At 43.2% G+C, this 19,061-nt stretch overlaps 2 long non-coding RNA genes across 2 annotated transcripts in view; both read right to left on the reverse strand.

Moving 5' to 3' along the window:
* LOC307216712 overlaps nucleotides 1–19,061 on the reverse strand; it is a 427,955-nt gene that overhangs the window by 353,726 nt on the left and 55,168 nt on the right. The gene's annotated exons all lie outside the window — the stretch shown is intronic.
* LOC307216258 overlaps nucleotides 1–19,061 on the reverse strand; it is a 41,479-nt gene that overhangs the window by 3,329 nt on the left and 19,089 nt on the right. The window contains exon 2 of the long non-coding RNA XR_013839010.1: nucleotides 10,059–10,120. This is a non-coding gene — a long non-coding RNA (uncharacterized lncRNA). The remainder of the gene's footprint in view (nucleotides 1–10,058; nucleotides 10,121–19,061) is intronic.

Genomic DNA, 19,061 nt, shown 5'->3' on the forward strand with positions numbered 1-19,061 from the left:
TGTTAACCACCCAATGTGCCTATGGGAAGAAGGGTGGGGTAGAAATGTAATAAAATAAAATAATGATCCTTTGTGTGTCTACTCAGACGTAAGCCTCACTGAGTTAATCTATTATTTTTCTGCATTTCTGTACAGTGCAGTTTCATTTAAGTAATAAATCTGTGTAACCCCTAATGAAAGAATGAAAGAATCCCTGTTGGACCAGATGAAAAGTCCACCTAGTCCGATGTCCTGTTTCCTCACAGCAGCCAACAGGGCAACCAACAAACTGGGCCTGAAGGCAATAGCCCTCCTCCTTCTTCCCGGCAACCAGTACTGTGAGGCTGACTCCCACACTGCAACCTGCATTCCATTAAGGTCATCAATCAATAGATCATCCATCTTCATTGCTCTTAGACAGTCCAGAAATGCTTTACCAACTTGCCAGTGAACCTTTTGTCTTCCAAACCAGACATCCAGCCAGACATTTTGCAACCAAGGCACACGTGAAAATGTTGTTGTGAAAGGGAAACAACATCAGTCTTTGTGTAATTCTGCAGAAGAGTGTTATATTTCAACAGCCTTGGCCTCATCCAATTCTGAATGTCAACAGTTGGTTTTCTGTTTGGTTTCTGTTTTCTTAAATGAAGATCCTTGGTGGCAGATCAACACAGAGCCATAGGGATATGCCTTATAGTGAGTTGGGCCATTGGTCCATCTACCTCAGTATTGTCTACACTTACTGACAGAGGTTTCAGGCATGGAATCTGAGGGAATGTCAAGGAAAGTAGGAGTGGATATATTGATTAAATATTATCCCTCCTCACTCACGCTAATGAGCAAGCAGCAGAGCACATTCCCTTGCAGATTTCTGGAAGCAAGTTGATGGATTCGTTAGAATCATTTAAGCTAAGCAATCCAGTCTGGCTTGTCCAGTCTGGATTGTTCCTGATAAGTTTCCCCTTTTATTTCCCTCTTAAAATAATAATAGCACGACAGTCTTGTTTAGAAGTAAGGGTAAAGTTGACTTACATTCAGTTCACAGTATATTCTGAAGGCAGACATCAACTTGTGGTTACAGTTACATTTGTAGAGAAAAGAAGTTTGAGCTATGCCTTGGACTTTCTACCTTGTGCCTTCCATCCTCTGTAAGGATGAGCCATGTGCTGCTGGCTAAGAGCCAAAAAGCAAAAGCGAGGCAAAGAGCAAAAGAGGAAGATGGCTGCATGACTAGCCCTTTTTCAGGATCTGCTAGGGTCATGACCATCTAACTGGTCACACACAGGAGGAGGAGTCTCCCACACCAACTGATGGTGAACTTGTTGCAACTCATGGACTGGCTTAGGCCTGCCAACCCATTGTCAGTGGCCAACCTGACCTCGACTTAACTTGCCTCTTCTTCCTCTTTCATATCATTGCAACCAGGTCACAGTGCCACAAAAGAGTCAAAACAAAATAAAAAAAATTTCTTCCAGTAGCACCTTAAAGACCAACTAGGTTAGTACTTGGTATGAGCTTTCGTGTGCATGCACACTTCTTCAGATACACAGATGCCACAAAAGAGGTAAGCTTTGTCCCACATGTCAGATTTCTGAAAAAGAGATAGAAGTATATTTTATTTAAAATCTATTTTAAATAGATTTTCTCTGATAGCCCTGACAACTTTGCAGGGACCAGAGCAGCCTCGCAATCAGTGATGCCAGCCTGCTTACCCCTCCCTGCATCTTCCCTCCATGTCTTAGCTCTATTTTCATTCCATATAAAGAAGGCCAAGTCATGGGTTTCTCTGACTGATATTTTTTTGGAATTGATTTGAAGTACTTGGTTTGTAGCAAAGCAACCTGCACCACATACAGTGGTACCTTGGGTTACATACGCTTCAGGTTACATACACTTCAGGTAACAGACTCCACTAACCCAGAAATAGTACCTCGGGCTAAGAACTTTGCTTCAGGATGAGAACAGAAATCGTGCTCTGGCGGCGCAGCAGCAGTGGGAGGCCCCATTAGCTAAAGTGGTGCTTCAGGTTAAGAACAGTTTCAGGTTAAGTACAGACCTACGGAATGAATTAAGTACTTAACCCGAGGTACCACTGTATTCAACTATAATATTTTTAGATATATCCAGGTAAAGAAATCAGAAGTGCATGAATTTATTCCCTGAATGGAAGGAGCATGGATTCAGTTCATATAGCTGTATTAGGGAAGAGAGAAGAGGGGGAACACTGTCTTATTAAACAAGTTTCTGCAGCACAACGCCTAGCTTGTTGGCTGGAGATCAGCTTCGTTTTGTTTATATTCGCACATCCTGAAACTGCTCAAACCCAGACCCTCTGGCTGCTAGGTACGGTTTTCACCTGGCACAGAATTTTTAAAATACCAGAGTCTGAACAAGGACAGGATCCAGCGGTCCAGCATTAAAAACGTCTCTTGTCAGCTGGTGCACAAGACAGTTGCAGCTTGAATCACACATGTGTGCATACCACACACATACCATTTGAAGTAATGTGCCCTAAATGCAAAAGAAACTGAATCTGCAACAAAATGCTGAAGCATGGAGTTGTCCTGTCCAATGTGCCAGTATGCCAGCCATACCCACATCCATATTATTCTGTTCCATTCCTATTACCCTCACTCTGGTTTTCCTTCCTTTCCTCAGCATTCCGTGTGTGTGTGTGTGTGTGCATACACATATATACACATACATAGCTTACATACCATTGACTCCAACTATGCAGTTCCTTCATACACATGCAGCACAGAACGGTGGTGTCTTTATGGTATGTGGTTTATATACACACATAAAGAACCTGAGACTACAATGGAGGGATTCACGACATTAACCCCCACCCAGGGGTCTTGTTTTTCCCATAGCCTCTGCCTTGGATTGAAACAGAAATCAAGCATTGTTCTCGCTCCCTCTCTATAGCTTGCTGCTTTGCTCCCAGCTCACATCAATCCAACTCTCTGCTCTCAAGTCTGGCTTTCTCTTTCGAACTGCTCATGACTTGGGCACCACATGTTTGCCGCCTCACACAAATCCACTTCCTTTGTTCCCCTTTTCATGATAATATTTATTAAGTTTTCATTTTTCAACCAAACATTTATAACATATATTTTCATCACCTATAATTTGAGACTTTCAAGCCTCAAACTTCCCTCCATCCCCCCAAAACCGAATTTCTCTTTTGTTCATAATTTCCTTGCATTTCCAATTTCCCCTATCTACCTACTTTCATTCCTTAAAATTCCTTCTCATTGTAGATAAGTTTTTATTTCTAATCTGCAAAAACCTTTAAATCAGTCCTGTTAGTGTTATCAGAGATTTACAATGTTCTTTCAATTATAAAATAAATTTACTCCAGTCTTTTTCAAACAGTTGAACTCGCTGGTCATGGATTTTCCTGGACAGTTTTGCAAGTTCTGTGTATTCAATCATCTTAGTTTGCCATTCTTCTACTGTAGGAATTTCTTGCTGCTTCCATTTCTGGGCTAAAATAATCCTTGCCACTGTTGTGGCATAAATAAATATATTATAATCCTTCTTAGAGATTTCATCACCTAATATGCCCAGCAAAAAAGCTTCTGGTTTCTTTTGAAAAGTATTCTTAAATATTTTCTTCATTGCGTTATATATCATATCCCAATAATTTTTTACCTTAGGACAAGTCCACCACATAGGTAGAAATTCCCTTATTTTTCTTTACATTTCCAACATAGATGTCAGGCTGGAGCCAGCAAGCGAACAGCAGCAGCTGCCAGACTTTGACGGCAGCCCAGGGGATGAAGGGAGGTTTGTTATGGGAAGATCAAAGGAAAGGACAAAAGGGAGTTCACAGTCCAGAGAAACACAGGACTTAGCAGACAATAGCTTGTCCAAGCCAGTTTGCAAACCTCTCAGCATGCAGAAGAGGAGGGGTACAAGAAAAGGGGAAATAGACATCACAGAAGCCACGGAAGAGATTCGTTTTCACGCGTTGTTTCCGGAGGAAGAGGAACAATGCTGAGGATTTAGTTGAGTCATCATCAGGGTAGCCATAAGTCACGGGGGCAGAGAGCTCCAGACAAGTGGCATGTTTTTTCTGGAATAAAACCAACTTTTAATTGACTACATGTACGCGTCTTGCTGCCTCTACATTAGATTGTCACTTATCCTATACATTTGTGCTAATTTTGTTCCCCTTAATGGCTCTTCACCCAGGCGATCACCTCACCAGGAAGCTCGCCTGGCTATTCCAAGAATTAAAAGTGGCCTAGGAATTCAGCCTTATTCCTTTGCCCAAAAAACCTCATAACAATATCAAGCACTGCTGCGATGCTTTGCAGATCCATCTCAATGAGATTCATACAGAAGCAGGCACCCTTAAAATGATCCTATGCACTGAAAACTACAGTCAGTATTTAATTAAATCTGTTTTCAGTTTCCATGTGAAACTAGATGGCAAATAAGCAGAGAAAACTTATTTTGTTGAATTCTTAGATGTCTCACTCCAGAAATATGTATTAAAATGGTGTGCTTTGATGGATTGTATATTGCTCTGATGGCATTTGGAAACCAGAACTGCAACTCATTCCGGACTGTGGGTCTGTTGGCTTTTGCAAACCACAAACTTCAAAATATGCTTTTCCTTATTTATCTTACATGGATTCTTGGATTATTATAACAGCATCCTGTTAGAGTGGTGCCAGTGTGAACCCTTTGTATTAGAAACACAATTCATGACACTTTCATACACAGCCAGCTTAATCATGAGGCAGACTAAAAGTCTGAGGGTGCAATTTAGGGCAATGATTTGGGACATTTCTCTACAAAGCTTAGAATGCTATGGACATTTGAGTGCGTCTTTGAGCTAGCTGACAAAGGGAAGATGCTAGGAAAAGATAGGTGGGGGAACAGGAGAAATTGAGTTTAGTTCACATTTAAAGGTGAACCTATCTAGTGCACCAGGGACGCAGGTGGCGCTGTGGGTTAAAGCCTCAGCGCCTAGGACTTGCCGATCGAAAGGTCGGCGGTTCGAATCCCTGCGGCGGGGTGCGCTCCCGCTGCTCGGTCCCAGCGCCTGCCAACCTAGCAGTTCGAAAGCACCTCCGGGTGCAAATAGATAAATAGGGACCGCTTACCAGCGGGAAGGTAAACAGCGTTTCCGTGTGCGGCTCTGGCTCGCCAGATGCAGCTTTGTCACGCTGGCCACATGTCCCAGAAGTGTCTCCGGACAGCGCTGGCCCCTGGCCTCTTGAGTGAGATGGGCGCACAACCCCAGAGTCTGTCAAGACTGGCCCGTACGGGCAGGGGTACCTTTACCTTATCTAGTGCACACTTTAGAGCTACTCTTTGAATTCACACTTTTCTGAATTTCACAATTGGGTCGACAACTGTTTGCATGCCCTCCAACATTCTTCTGATGAAAATCAGGATGCATGTACTGCACTGCCCTGCGAGTTAGCTGGCTTTGGTGCTGTGCTCTTGTGAATGCAAATGTGTGTGGTGGGGGTGGGGAGCCAACAATTACCATAATGCTGATTATATTTGCTGGACTGATTTCCATTCTAGAAATGGGATGAATAACCAGCCACTGCCAATTTCTGCTTCCATTTCTGTTGCTGTCGAAATTCTCCAACATCCCTAGAGAGCATGTCCAGCTGACCAGGTCCATTTGCCTTGCACTGTGTAGTGCCAGGGCTGCGGTGGCACAATCCTCTACTTGTATCCCAACAACCATAGCAAGTGTAGGAATGAGATCTCCAATAAAATTAAATTTACTGTCTTGGCACCATTTCACTGTGCCTTGGGACATTAAACAAGCCCTGAATTGGCAAACTAGACTTGTGATGATTTCCCACTTCATAGCAATTAGGTGTTTTGAGAAGTACAATGTCTTAGAGCTGTTAAGCCTTGTTAAACACAAAGTTGCGTCGGTGAGCCAAAAAAGGGCATCTGTGCATATGCTTAGCCCCATTGACATCAATGGAAACAAACCAAATTAAGTGCAAAATAACTTATGGGTCGCTCACTAGCAAGAGGCCATTGCAGGTGACCTTCTTTCACTGTGTTCCTATCAGCACATAATCTGAAAATAACAAGCATATTTATTCTGCAGGAGGTGAGCTGATTCAAATTGATGTCAGGGGTTAAGGAGCAGAGGCACAGGGAAGAGAGGAGATGGAGAGCGAAGGGGAAGAATCCGAGGGGAGCGTAGGAGAAGAGGACAGTGGACCGAGGGATTCCATGAGCCTCTCCAGCGAATCGGAAGATTCACAGAAGGGGGCGCCAGTGGCCAGGGGTAGGGGGTTCCCAAGGGGAACGCCCCAGGAGCAAGGGGGCAGCAGGGACTCCCAGAGCAGTAGTTGGAAATCAGGACCAGCTTCCCCACCAGAGCAGAGTGGGGGGGAAGAGTCCCAAGGATCGAGGCCAGTGCATTCCCCACCAGGGAGAGAAGATAAGGCAGGGCTGACCACACCTCCATCGGAGAGTCAGACAACGGAGGGGAGGTCAGATCCGGCCAGTATCCCGGAAGAGGGAAGCAGTGACAGAAGTAGTGTAACGGTCAGGAGGAAGGTCACTGGGTTGGCGCGAGAGGCAAGTTCAAATGTACAGGAGCGCAGGACAGCAGAGAATGAGGATTGGGAACCGGGTCCTAAAGCCCGCCGGAGGCAGGGGGAGGAGTTAAGCGACTCAGCGTCAGAAGAGTCCAGAAAGGGGGATGCCCCAGCGGGCAGGAGGACCCAGAGGAGGAGAAAGCAGCGGAAAAGGTGGAGCAGGGCTAGGATCTTAAACTGGTGTCAGAGGGGAGGAGATTCAGACGGGACTTCGCCGGTCTAGGGTTTAAGACGTAGAGCTGCGCGCTCCGGCTTTGAAATGGAAACTGAACCTCAATAAAGACTTTTGTACATAACGACAGCCTCGCGTTGGTCCTCTGTGAGCTGGGACCTAGGGGCAGCTCTGACAACTGACTCAGACAACACTAATGGGTACATTTGTGAGCTGGATAGGGAAGGTTATAGGAGCTATAGAAAAGATGGCATCAGTCCTGTCTCCCACCAGAACCCCCGTGCACAGGACCCAAAGGCACATGTAGAAGGCACACGAAGCCGCCATATTGCTGAAGCTAAGCAACCTCTGCCTGATCAGTGCTTGTACAGGTGGCTGCCTAGGATCAACAGGTGCATTGCTTTGGGTTCCACAATGGAAGAATAGTGGGATATGAATGGAAGGAAATAAATGAAACCATTTCCCAAGCATTCCCCAAAACTTTTCTGCCTTCATGAACACCAGCAAAACTTTTCAAGGTGCCTCATATGGTACCATGTTCTGAATTAAGGCCTCGATGTGACATCCTTTAGCCATGTTGATTCTTTCTGTTGTGTTTATCTGTGATTTAGACAGAAAATTATGAAGGCGGTTCAGCTAAAGGGCTGCAGCTTCCCCCCTCCCTGTTATCTTTCCGCAGGGCCTGCAAGACAGAGCTATTCCACCAGGCCTTTGGCCAGGGCACAGCCTGACTCCCTCCTTCGGCAATCTTCGCGGAGCTCTGGCCCAATGGTTGCCATTGGTTTGATTTGAATTAATTTTATAATGAATGATTTTAGAGTAATAATAATAATAATAATAATTTATTATTTGTACCCCGCTCATCTGGCTGGGTCTCCCCAGCCACTCTGGGCGGCTTCCAAAAAAACCAAAAATACACTAAAATATCACAGATTAAAAACTTCCCTGAACAGGGCTGCCTTAAGATGTCTTCTGAATGTCAGGTAGTTATTTATTGCTTTGACATCTGATGGGAGGGCGTTCCACAGGGCAGGCGCCACGACCGAGAAGGCCCTCTGCCTGGTTCCCTGTAGCTTTGCTTCTCGCAATGAGGGAACCGCCAGAAGGCCCTCGGCACTGGACCTCAGCGTCCGGGCAGAACGATGGAGGTGGAGACGCTCCTTCAGGTATACTGGGCCGAGGCCGTTTAGGGCTTTAAAGGTCAACACCAGCACTTTGAATTGTGCTCGGAAACGTACTGGGAGCCAATGTAGGTCTTTCAAGACCGGTGTTATGTGGTCTCGGCGGCCGCCCCCAGTCACCAGTCTAGCTGCCACATTCTGGATTAGTTGTAGTTTCCGAGTCACCTTCAAAGGTAGCCCCACGTAGAGCGCATTGCAGTAGTCCAAGCGGGAGATAACTAGAGCATGCACCACTCTGGCGAGACAGTCCGCAGGCAGGTAGGGTCTCAGCCTGCGTACCAGGTGGAGTTGGTAGACAGCTGCCCTGGATACAGAATTGACCTGCGCCTCCATGGACAGCTGTGAGTCCAAAATGACTCCCAGGCTGCGCACCTGGTCCTTCAGGGGCACAGTTACCCCATTCAGGACCAGGGAGTCCTCCACACCAGCCCGCCCCCTGTCCCCCAAAAACAGTACTTCTGTCTTGTCAGGATTCAACCTCAATCCATTAGCCGCCATCCATCCTCCAACCGCCTCCAGGCACTCACACAGGACCTTCACCGCCTTCACTGGTTCTGATTTGAAAGAGAGGTAGAGCTGGGTATCATCTGCATATTGATGAACACCCAGTCCAAACCCCCTGATGATCTCTCCCAGCGGCTTCATATAGATGTTAAAAAGCATGGGGGAGAGGACGGAACCTTGAGGCACCCCACAAGTGAGGGCCCAGGGGTCTGAACACTCATCCCCCACCACCACTTTCTGAACACGGCCCAGGAGGAAGGAGCGAAACCACTGTATAACAGTGCCCCCAGCTCCCAGCCCCTCTAGACGGTCCAGAAGGATGTTATGGTCGATTGTATCAAAGGCCGCTGAGAGATCCAGCAGAACTAGGAAACAACTCTCACCTTTGTCCCTAGCTCACCGGAGATCATCAACCAGCACGACCAAGGCAGTTTCAGTCCCATGATGAGGCCTGAATCCCGATTGGAAGGGATCCAAATGGTCCGCATCCTCCAGGCGTGCCTGGAGTTGTTCAGCAACCACGCGTGGTGTGTTGTGTTGTACTGTTGTACTGTTTTATTGTTGTTAGTCGCCCTGAGCCCGGCTTCGGCTGGGGAGTGTGGGATATAAATAAAAATTATTATTATTATTATTATTATTATTATTATTATTATTATTATTATTATATTCATCCTGTACAGAGGATCTAATGGCCCACTTGAGAAGGTGGGACCACTCAGCAGCCTGAGAACAACCCTATGCTGCCTAGGCAGGTATTGTAACACACAATTCAGTGGCTCACCACAAAGGACAGCCAGCTGCATGCAAACTGGAAGGTTCTCAGTTTGAGTCCTGGCACAATTTCTCCTTTCTGAAGATCATCTCTGACATTCTGGAAATTGCAGAAGGGAAACTACTCAGTTACTTTGTGGTGATGGAGACAACTGCTACCATTGTGTGTCTTTTCAAAATTTAGCACTGAAGCATTTCATTAAGATTCCTCAACCAAATAAGCCACATAAAAGACACAGTTCACTTCATATTTGACACCAGGGAGATAATTTGCTTGAACGCCCATTCTCATGGCCAGTTGAAGCTTTTAAAAGGTTTTCACTAAACAATGTATGTCTGATGCAATGCAGACATGAAAAGTTATTTCACAATGAGTATTTGGCAGTAAATGTTTATTTAAAGCTATGTATAGCTGTTTTGCATGCCAAATCTTCCGAAGGCAATTGGGAAAGTGAAGTCATTGTATAAGCAAGTTGACAAGAATCCATTCCTATAAGTTCTACAGCTGTATCAAGATTAAAATAATCAGATGAGACCAGTACATTAGTGTTTGCTTTAATTAAATACGTATTTCACTAAACCATGACATGCATAATTCACAAAACTATGAATAAACTCAGTGGAGGGATGTCAAGATTGCCAAGTTGCCAGTCTCAAAGAAACAGGGACAAAATTGAAGGTCTCACCTTCTCCCGTAACTTTTTTCTTTGCTTTATAGCAACAACAGCATGTTTTTCTTATCAGCTCTGAAATGTACCAAGGCACACAGAAGTCCTTTTGCTTTTTGTAATGAAAACCTGTTTTTACAAACCCTGTGAATTTTTCAGCCGTCGTAAAAAATTAATGCTATCTTACGTTTGTGGAAACTTGGCGTCGTTCCTTGGGATGTTTCTGGTATAAACTTGCTTCATTGGCTCCTGAAAGAATGATTTGTTATTTATTACTAAGAAAGGCAACAAACTCTATTAATATTGTAGAACTGACAGGAAAATATTTTTCTGCCTGCCATAGTGGTCTCCCCCCTCCCTTTCTTGTTCCTTGTTTTCTTTCCATAATCAGATGTGAGCATGCATTTTAGAACAACAAAACAAAACAAAAAAATCAGTCAGGGGCTACTTGAGTCATTCCTTTGGGTTTCACCAGAGACAGGCTTAATTAACAATATTTGCATAAAACTTTAGCTTCTCTGAGTTCTAATTTTGTGAAGAAATACTAGCTAGGCTGGCCTAATTGTCACTGTGAGCTTGTAAAGCTAAGCACTGGCAAGACCTCATTTGGGGCATGACCCTCAGTTCTAGAAACCATAATTAAATACAGGTGCTAATAAATTAAAAATGAACATGAAAACAGGTTTAAAAATGGGATAACAGGCCTAGGGGGCAGATAATAGGAAGGGAAAAGGCTGAGAGTGTTTTGCTCAGAAAGTAAAATAAAATATGGGGAAGGTTTTGTAAAGTCTTCAGCTATAATAGGGTGCCTTGATAAAGAAAAAGAAGGATAAGCAATGTATTGGCTTATTTTATTTATCATATTAGCATCCTATCCCATCCTTCCTAGGAGTTCTGAGCAGACTTCATGGGACTACTCCTCACGCCCAATTATTCATTTTACCATCATACTGACACAGGCTGCATACATAACATTCTCTTAAAACACATTTCCCTCCCACCCCTAGTTTATCCCCCTCCCAAACTATGATTCTCAGTACCCTTAACAAACTACAGTTCTCAAGATTGTAAACACAGCCTCAGTATGTTTTATTCAGAAAGAGTAAGAGGAGGGGCAGGGTCACCAAACAGAAGCCCTACATTAAGAGCCTGCAGTTACTCTACGTCTACATAATGTTTATAATGTTACCGTCTTTTTATTATTTAGGGATCCCAGCACTTGAACCAGAAACTAAGGGCTTGAACTAGCTGGGATGCTATTAGTGAGTGCATGAGTGGTCTATTTATAATAAACAGAAGGGAGGGAGCAATCTAGATTGGCAGGTCAGGATCCAGGAATATTCCTCCTTAACAATAATTCTGTGATTGCTCCCATTTTACAGATAGGATAATGAGCCTGAAATGTATGAGGCAACATAATAATCCTGTCTGCACTATCCTAAACTGGAACTTGAACCCAGGTCACACATAGGGAAAAGGGGATCGCTTAATGGTAGATTAAATGTTTGGCTTGCATAAGGTTTGAGATTCAATCCTGGGTATTTCCATGTAGGGAAATTTATTTTCTTTCTGCCTGAAACCCTGGAGAGTCAGTGCCAGGCAGTGTCAACAGAACTGAGACAGACAGGCCCATGGTCTAATTCAGTAATAGGGAGCTTCATTCCAGGTCTGCCCTATTTTCTATCTGTGGGGCTAGTTGATTTGCCATTTAAAACTGACAGAAACTCCAATGCCTTATTTAAGTGTAGGTAGAAACCACCTAGAGAGAGTAATTTGCATGCAGTAAAGTTTACAGCGCCCTCTTCCAACAATCCCATTTTGAAGCTTCCATTGTAATAGCAGTAACGTGGTTTAAAGTAAATGGGAATTTTGCCAAGGCTAACATTTCAAGATTGGGGCATGAGATATCCACATTCATAGCCAATATAACAGTGACCACGTCTATAAAATACTTTCCATAGAGGTCGGTGTAAAGGCTTCCTTTTTTCCAAATTTATAGGCAGGGTGTTAGGAAAAACCAAAATTTCCATATATAAACTGTAGAAAGTTTGTAAAATTTACCAAAGCAGAACACACACATGCACATGGCCTGGTAAGCAGCCAAAATGATTATTTTCCTAGTGGGCGCCCATCTCCATGGTCTATCCCTGCCGCCCTCCAATGGCTTAACGAAGGATTGCCTCTGAATCCATCATCAGTTCCAAATGAATGAATCACAGTATATTTCTTCCAGCAGCTTTTCTGATCACTAAGGCCTGGTTTGAATGGTTCTTTGGGAGCTGGGTGTACAACTTTTTTTTTTTTTTTTTTTTGGTCACCAAAGCTGCTTAAGGGTCTTCTCCACACCACTCTCCATGCCTGATATTCTCCATGTATTACAGTTCTTTCATTTCCATGGATTCAAAATAGCATTGTGGAGAGTGCTGATCACTTGCTACATGGGCATAAGTTATTCAGTGTTTGAATTCAGTGTTAATCTTATCATTCATTTATTTAATTTCTTGCCTGCCCATCACTATAAGGTCCCAGTGATATTAATATGCTATGAGTTTAGGTGAATCACAATGAATTAATAATACATTTAAGACGGCTTCTGTGCAGACATGTGCATAATTATTTTGTTGGAAGCTTTTTTTACCTCAGTGGAGGATTCTTTACGGAAGACAACTGTATTAACTGGTGGGCCACACAGATTGTGAGGTGCCGGTTGCTATCATCAGTATGTCCAAACCATCTAAATAGTAAATATATTACTTTCCAAAACATTGACTGTGTGTTGCTATGGAATAAATAAAGCCAGCTGTGCCTATCTGTCCTACGTTGCCTTTAGATATACTAGTCACCCAGAAAGGAAGCAGAAATCTATGTGATTCATTAAAATCACCCACAATACATAATTTGCCATTATCCAAAGGTTTAAAGGCTCAAGTTGTATTCAGGTGTTCATTGCCACGCAAACATTCTAAGGTCCTACTGACTTTAGTCTGGGAGTTTTAAACATATGCCTAGCTCTCATAATGAAATCAACAGGACATAAAAATGTTGACATTTGGGCTGGTTTCAGCCCATAAAAGGTAAAGGTAAAGGTACCCCTGCCCGTACGGGCCAGTCTTGACAGACTCTGGGGTTGTGCGCCCATCTCACTTAAGAGGCCAGGGGCCAGTGCTGTCCGGAGACACTTCCGGGTCACGTGGCCAGCGTGACAAAGCTGCATCTGGCGAGCCAGAGCTGCACACGGAAATGCTGTTTACCTTCCTGCTGGTAAGCGGTCCCTATTTATCTACTTGCACCCGGAGGTGCTTTCGAACTGCTAGGTTGGCAGGCGCTGGGACCGAGCAGCGGGAGCGCACCCCGCCGCAGGGATTCGAACCGCCGACCTTTCGATCGGCAAGCCCTAGGCGCTGAGGCTTTAACCCACAGCGCCACCAGCCCATAGATTCCTGAAATACAGGACCATATTAAAGCATGGTCAGAGACAATGCTAGAAGCAGCTTTTAAACTCATTATACGGGTCTCTCCAGCCTTATAGAGAATACAGCACAAACCTCTACCAGAATGGATTAATGCTAGAGGGTGATAACTCTCCACGTAATTGATTACGATGCAAAAATGGGCATCTCGAGCAAAAACAGATCTCCATTTGATGGTATCCTTAATATAGTTTAGGAGCCAAACTTTTAAACATTTCCAATTTCTGCTGAAGTATGCAATTTTCATTTTCTCAAAAAAGATTACGGTCCTTGTTGTTTCATCCACTCATGAATTATTATTGGATGCGAGATCACATAAACGGTCACAGTATTTTCCCTCCATCATTAGTAACCACGAAAACTAAAAACCATAAATCAACTGAGTCAGCGCAATCAGGCCCAATGTTTCACAGAGCAGATTTGGTGCACAACCTCCATGCATATTTTGACAGACGCTGTAAATAATACTAAACACAATAAAGCCAGGAATCTCCTCTCCCCCCCCCCTTTGATGGCATCAATAAACTGGCCTGCTGTTGTTTGTGAGAAATATAAAATAAGCACTTGAAAAGCAGGTAGGCTCCACTCAAGCACAACACATGTGCCCCATATGTTCAATTTTATAGCACTGTATTTTGCACAAAGTGGGATTCTTTTTCCTTTCCTCGGACCATTTGGAAAAACAGGGCATCATTTTTAAAAAGCAAACTCAGCATATTACCAATAAAACAGCTAAACTTTGTGATGCAGTTCCACCCCTCTTTCCTGAGTAAAGGCTGGACTGCAAAAGAAAACGTGCTGGAGGGTAGAAATGCTGAGAAGCAATTAGTGTGGATGATCTGTTCCTTCAGTCTCATAGGATTCACAGGAGTAATGGCCACAAGATGGACTCCTAACATTGGGCTTATAAAAAAAATGTCTAGATTGCGGATAGAAAAGAGTTTTCTCTCTGAACACTCAGGGTCATTCAATAAAGATGAGAGATTTGGGACAGACAAAATGAAGTCTGTCACACAATGAGTGGCAGACCCACTACTGCATGTTAGCTGACAGCCACAACCTAGATGGTTTTAAAAGAGGTTTAGACAAATCAGAGGAAATTGTACATTCCCCACTACTGAAATGGAAAGAGGAGCTTCCCAGCCCTCTGTACACTGGCTTGGAAACTCTTTGGTTTGTCTGAAATGCCTCCAGCCTATGAGGACAATCTATAGTTACTCAGTTACTAGAGGAATGTACACCACAGTTACTAAGCGCGCTTTGAATGATTTCTTACATTATTTGTCCCAGGGTTGAGTCCTGACCGGAAAACAAATGCAGAAGCTGAGCTCTAGTAAAAGCAAGCAAAGGTCCTAATCCCCACTACTGCTATTTCAAACAGATAATTGCTTTTTGTACACTTCATTATTGTCTCAAGGGATACTGCTAATAACTTTGCTGTGCTCAGTGTGCTGTCTCGTGCACCAGAAGACTACATTCCTTCATCCTGAGCTTAATGCTTCACATTTGCTTAGAAGTTATTAAGGCAATGACTGTGCATCACAAGCAGCCTGGCCATTGTCTTAGCCGCAGATGTTTTGGAAAGAGAGAATGCATTGTGCTTTTAAAGCATAAGGAGATAGCGAGGCTCGGAGCCAAAGCAATATGTGTTGGTTGCATATTTAACGATGATGTCACTGCGGAGAGTGTCTCTCTTCTTTAATCTCATTTGAGTTTCAAAGTAGCCCAAGAAAATGTCTTCAGTCAAATAGTTTCCTCTTCAAAGCTGCTATCCACTTCCCTGAAGATGTATCATAACTAGAACTGTGCATAAATGGTCTTTTGAAATTTTCCATTCTATTTGTGGGCAAACAAATTGTCATTCAAATGGTGTGCATGCACCACATCATGTGATCAGTTATGCAGGGTGGGGCTTACCTGCACCCCCCCCCAATATTTTATTCAAGTTGGCACCCCTGCCCCTAAAGCTGCTGCAGGACGTATTTCAAGGGCACACAAAAGGCATTAGAAAGAGGGGAGACAGAGGAAGTTTTTGCACTAGTGGAACTGCTTAACTGGAGACATCCCACAGCTTCTTCCCTTCCTCCCAAGCAGAAAAAGTGCCTTAGCAGCATGGCCACCATTTCCCATTCTCCGCAATGTTTCTGACCTAGAGTTAAGGCATTATGACTGGGGGATTGCGGTCTACACACACACAGTGGATGAAATCCTGCAAAATGGTCTTCTTTTTCAAGAGGAATGAGAAAAAGAAAAATTTTGATTTTTTTTAAAAAAATTGAAAAAGTCTAAGAAATTTCGGCTCACTTCTGTAACACCAATCATTTGCTCTAATTATTCTATAACTTACATCCCATCCTTCTCTACAAGTTCTCTAGGTTGGTTGCAACAAATAAATACCTTAAATGGATATCATTTACAGTTCTGTTCCAAGTGTTGTTTATGGAGCAAATTTGTTTTCTGTGGCTCCAATGAAAGTTTATTGATTCTCACTTCCATAAAGCGTACTGAAGTGGCATGAAACAGGTTCAATGGGGGGAAAGCAGGATGTGAAACATTAGGAAGGATTTCCTGACTGCCTAAGCCTTAGCTGTGTTGGAGCATCTTTAAATGTCCCTTGAATTTATTCTTGGTCTAACGTTTTAATAATATCTGTCATATTCATTGGGTGACTGAGAGAGATCTGATATCAGGGGGTTGCCAATGTGATGCCATTCAGACCCAGCCAACATGACCAATGGTCAGGCATGATGAGAGTTGTAGTCCAACAACACCTTGACTGCCCCCATCTTAAATGTGGTTTGTATGGCTCAATAAAGATTTTTGCATTAATCAATTTCAAATAAATAAATATAAACAAAGAAACGCTACTGGAAATGCACACGTGTGTATCATCTGTGCAAGCTGCAACAACCATTTCAAAAACCGCACGCCATAAAACACTCACAATCACAGATAACCTAAAATGACAAATAGATGGCAACAGAGGCTCAAAGTACAAATCTCTTAGTGACCATAAAATCTTAGAAAATCCAGTTCTGTTGTCCTGCTATACAACTATAATGGAAAAGTACATGAGCATCTGCAAGTATCAAGGATTTCACCAATACAAAATTGATACAGATGACCAGTTCAAACCAAAAACAACACATCATTGGACAAACCCAATCTTGATGCCTCAAGGAGGCATTTTCAGCATTACACTTTCAAAATCTATAAGTACTGGAGAGTGCTTTCCTCTACAAATGTTGTAGAGTCCAATATACCTGAAACATTATTTTTTTGCTGCTCAATCTCAATTTCAAATCTGCAGAAACATTCCCTGTAGATTCTGAATCAATTTTCATATATTGCAATTCATTTATTATTTCTTTTTCTTTATTATATTTTATATTATATATATATATATATATATATATATATATATATATTTGTTAAATTTGAAGATAAAAACATAATTATAATGATTCTGGACTTCAGGGAAACAGTCCACTAAGAACTGAGATGTGCTTGCCTGCATAGGGTAAAAAGTAAAGGTAAAGGACCCTTGAATGGTTAAGTCCCTTGGATGGGGTTGTGGTGCTCATCTCGCTTTCAGGCCGAGGGAGCCAGTGTTTGTCCACAGCCAGCTTTCTGGGTCATGTGACCAGCATGGCTAAACCGCTTCTGGCACAACGGAACACCGTGACAGAAACCAGAGCGCACGGAAATGCCATTTACCTTCCCACCACAGTGGTACCTATTTATCTACTTGCACTGGTGTGCTTTCGAACTGCTAGGTAGGCAGGAGCTGGGACAGAGCAACGGTAGCCCACCCCATCACACGGATTTAAACTGCTGACCTTATCTGCATAACACTCTAAGTGTGTTGCCAAACTTCCCCCCTCATTCTTTCCCTTGTAATTTGTGCTGAATAGAGTTTATTTGCTACAAAACATATAGCCTACAGGATGAGTGTATCCCTCTGGTCCCAAGATAGCAGCAATCAGATGAACATTTCTATTTAAAGTCAGTATTCTTTCCAGGGCCTCTGACAAAGCCTCAGAATAAGCCTTTTCATTTTTTTATTGCGGGCTCAAATAGCGGACAACAAATTAACGGATCAGTTAGGTACGGTGCTAGTTCTCTCCAGCTCCAGTTCTGCAGCATCCAGATGTGCCTTGGGATCCAATAAAGCTTTCATGAGAACATCACAGATTCATTGCATGGACAGCAAGCCGGGATGTTACAGACAAGTCAGCTTTTAGAAAAGCACAGGACATGGTCAGCTTCAAAGTCCCATTGATTTCACTGGATCGAAGCACATGTTTAAACTTCAAATCAGTAGGATTTAAAGATGCTTAGCTTTGGCTGGATTGTGTTCATAATTTATGACCAATATCAGAAGTTATTAAGGTTTTTAAAAAACTGATTCTCTGCTGCACAGCCCACACTTGGTTTTTATTTATTTGAACAATATTGCAATTATTTGCCAAAGTTGCTATACCACAAAAATTGTTACTAGTTCGCCTAGAAATACATTCCATCCATCATTTGTGAGAAAACCAACAGGAAGCAAGCAAGAAAAGCTGTCCCGTCCCCCGCCCCCCCCCCCCCAGTTTATGAACACTTCCCTTCCTGTTGCTGGGAACCGTAGATGATTGGCAAATGGCTATTCTTAAGAATTTGCAGATCCTTCTTGAGAGATGCAAAAGTTGTGACACTGTATCCAGTTAATGAATTCAGTTCTGTTGAACTTGGCAAACTTAAGTATGTGTAACCGGGTGTAAAACTGCATGCTGGTGTCTCTTATTAAAAGAGTCAAAAATAAGGCAACAAATGCTCATATCCACCTATCCTTTGAGCAGGTTTGCTGTCTGTTTTCTGGTCAAGCCTTGACTGTGCCAATGCAGCACATTTTATGCTGAGTAGTTCTTTGGTATACTGGTGGTACTTGAGGAATCACGATCACAGAATGAACTGAAGAGGAAACAAATAACACAGAGGGAGGAAGAAGAGGAAGAAGAAGAGTTTGGATTTGAGATCCCACTTTATCACTACCCTAAGGAGTCTCAAAGCAGCTAACAATCTCCTTTCCCTTCCTCCCCCACAACAAACACTCTGTGAGGTGAGTGAGGCTGAGAGAATTCAAAGAAGTGTGACTAGCCCAAGGTCCCCCAGCAGCTGCATGTGGAGGAGCAGGGACGTGAACCCGGTTCACCAGATTACGAGTACACTGCTCTTAACCACTAGACCACACTGGCTGGACCACCCAATATGATGAATTATTACATGCTAAAACAAAAGGCCAATCACCTCCTGGCAAATAGAAGGGGAATAAATGGAGGCAGTGAGAGATTTTACTTTCTTGGGCTCTATGATCACTGCAGATGATGGCAGCAGTCACAAAATTAAAAGACGCCTGCTTCTTGGGAGGAAAGCAAAGACAAACCTAGACAGCATCTCAAAAAGTAGAGACATCACCTTGCCAACAAAGGTCTGTATAGTTAAAGCTATGGTTTTCCCAGTAGTGATATATGGAAGTGAGAGCTGGACCATCAAGAAGGCTGATCACTGAAGAATTGATGCTTTTGAATTATGGTGCTAGAGGAGACTCTTGAGAGTCCCATGGACTGCAAGAAGATGAAAGCTATCCATTCTTAAGGAAATCAGCCCTGAGTGCTCACTGGAAGGACAGATCATGAAGCTGAGGCTCTGGTACTTTGGCCACCTCATGAGAAGAG

The sequence above is a fragment of the Podarcis cretensis genome (assembly GCF_951804945.1).
Source record: "Podarcis cretensis genome assembly, chromosome: 1".
NCBI classification, from domain to species: domain Eukaryota; kingdom Metazoa; phylum Chordata; class Lepidosauria; order Squamata; family Lacertidae; genus Podarcis; species Podarcis cretensis.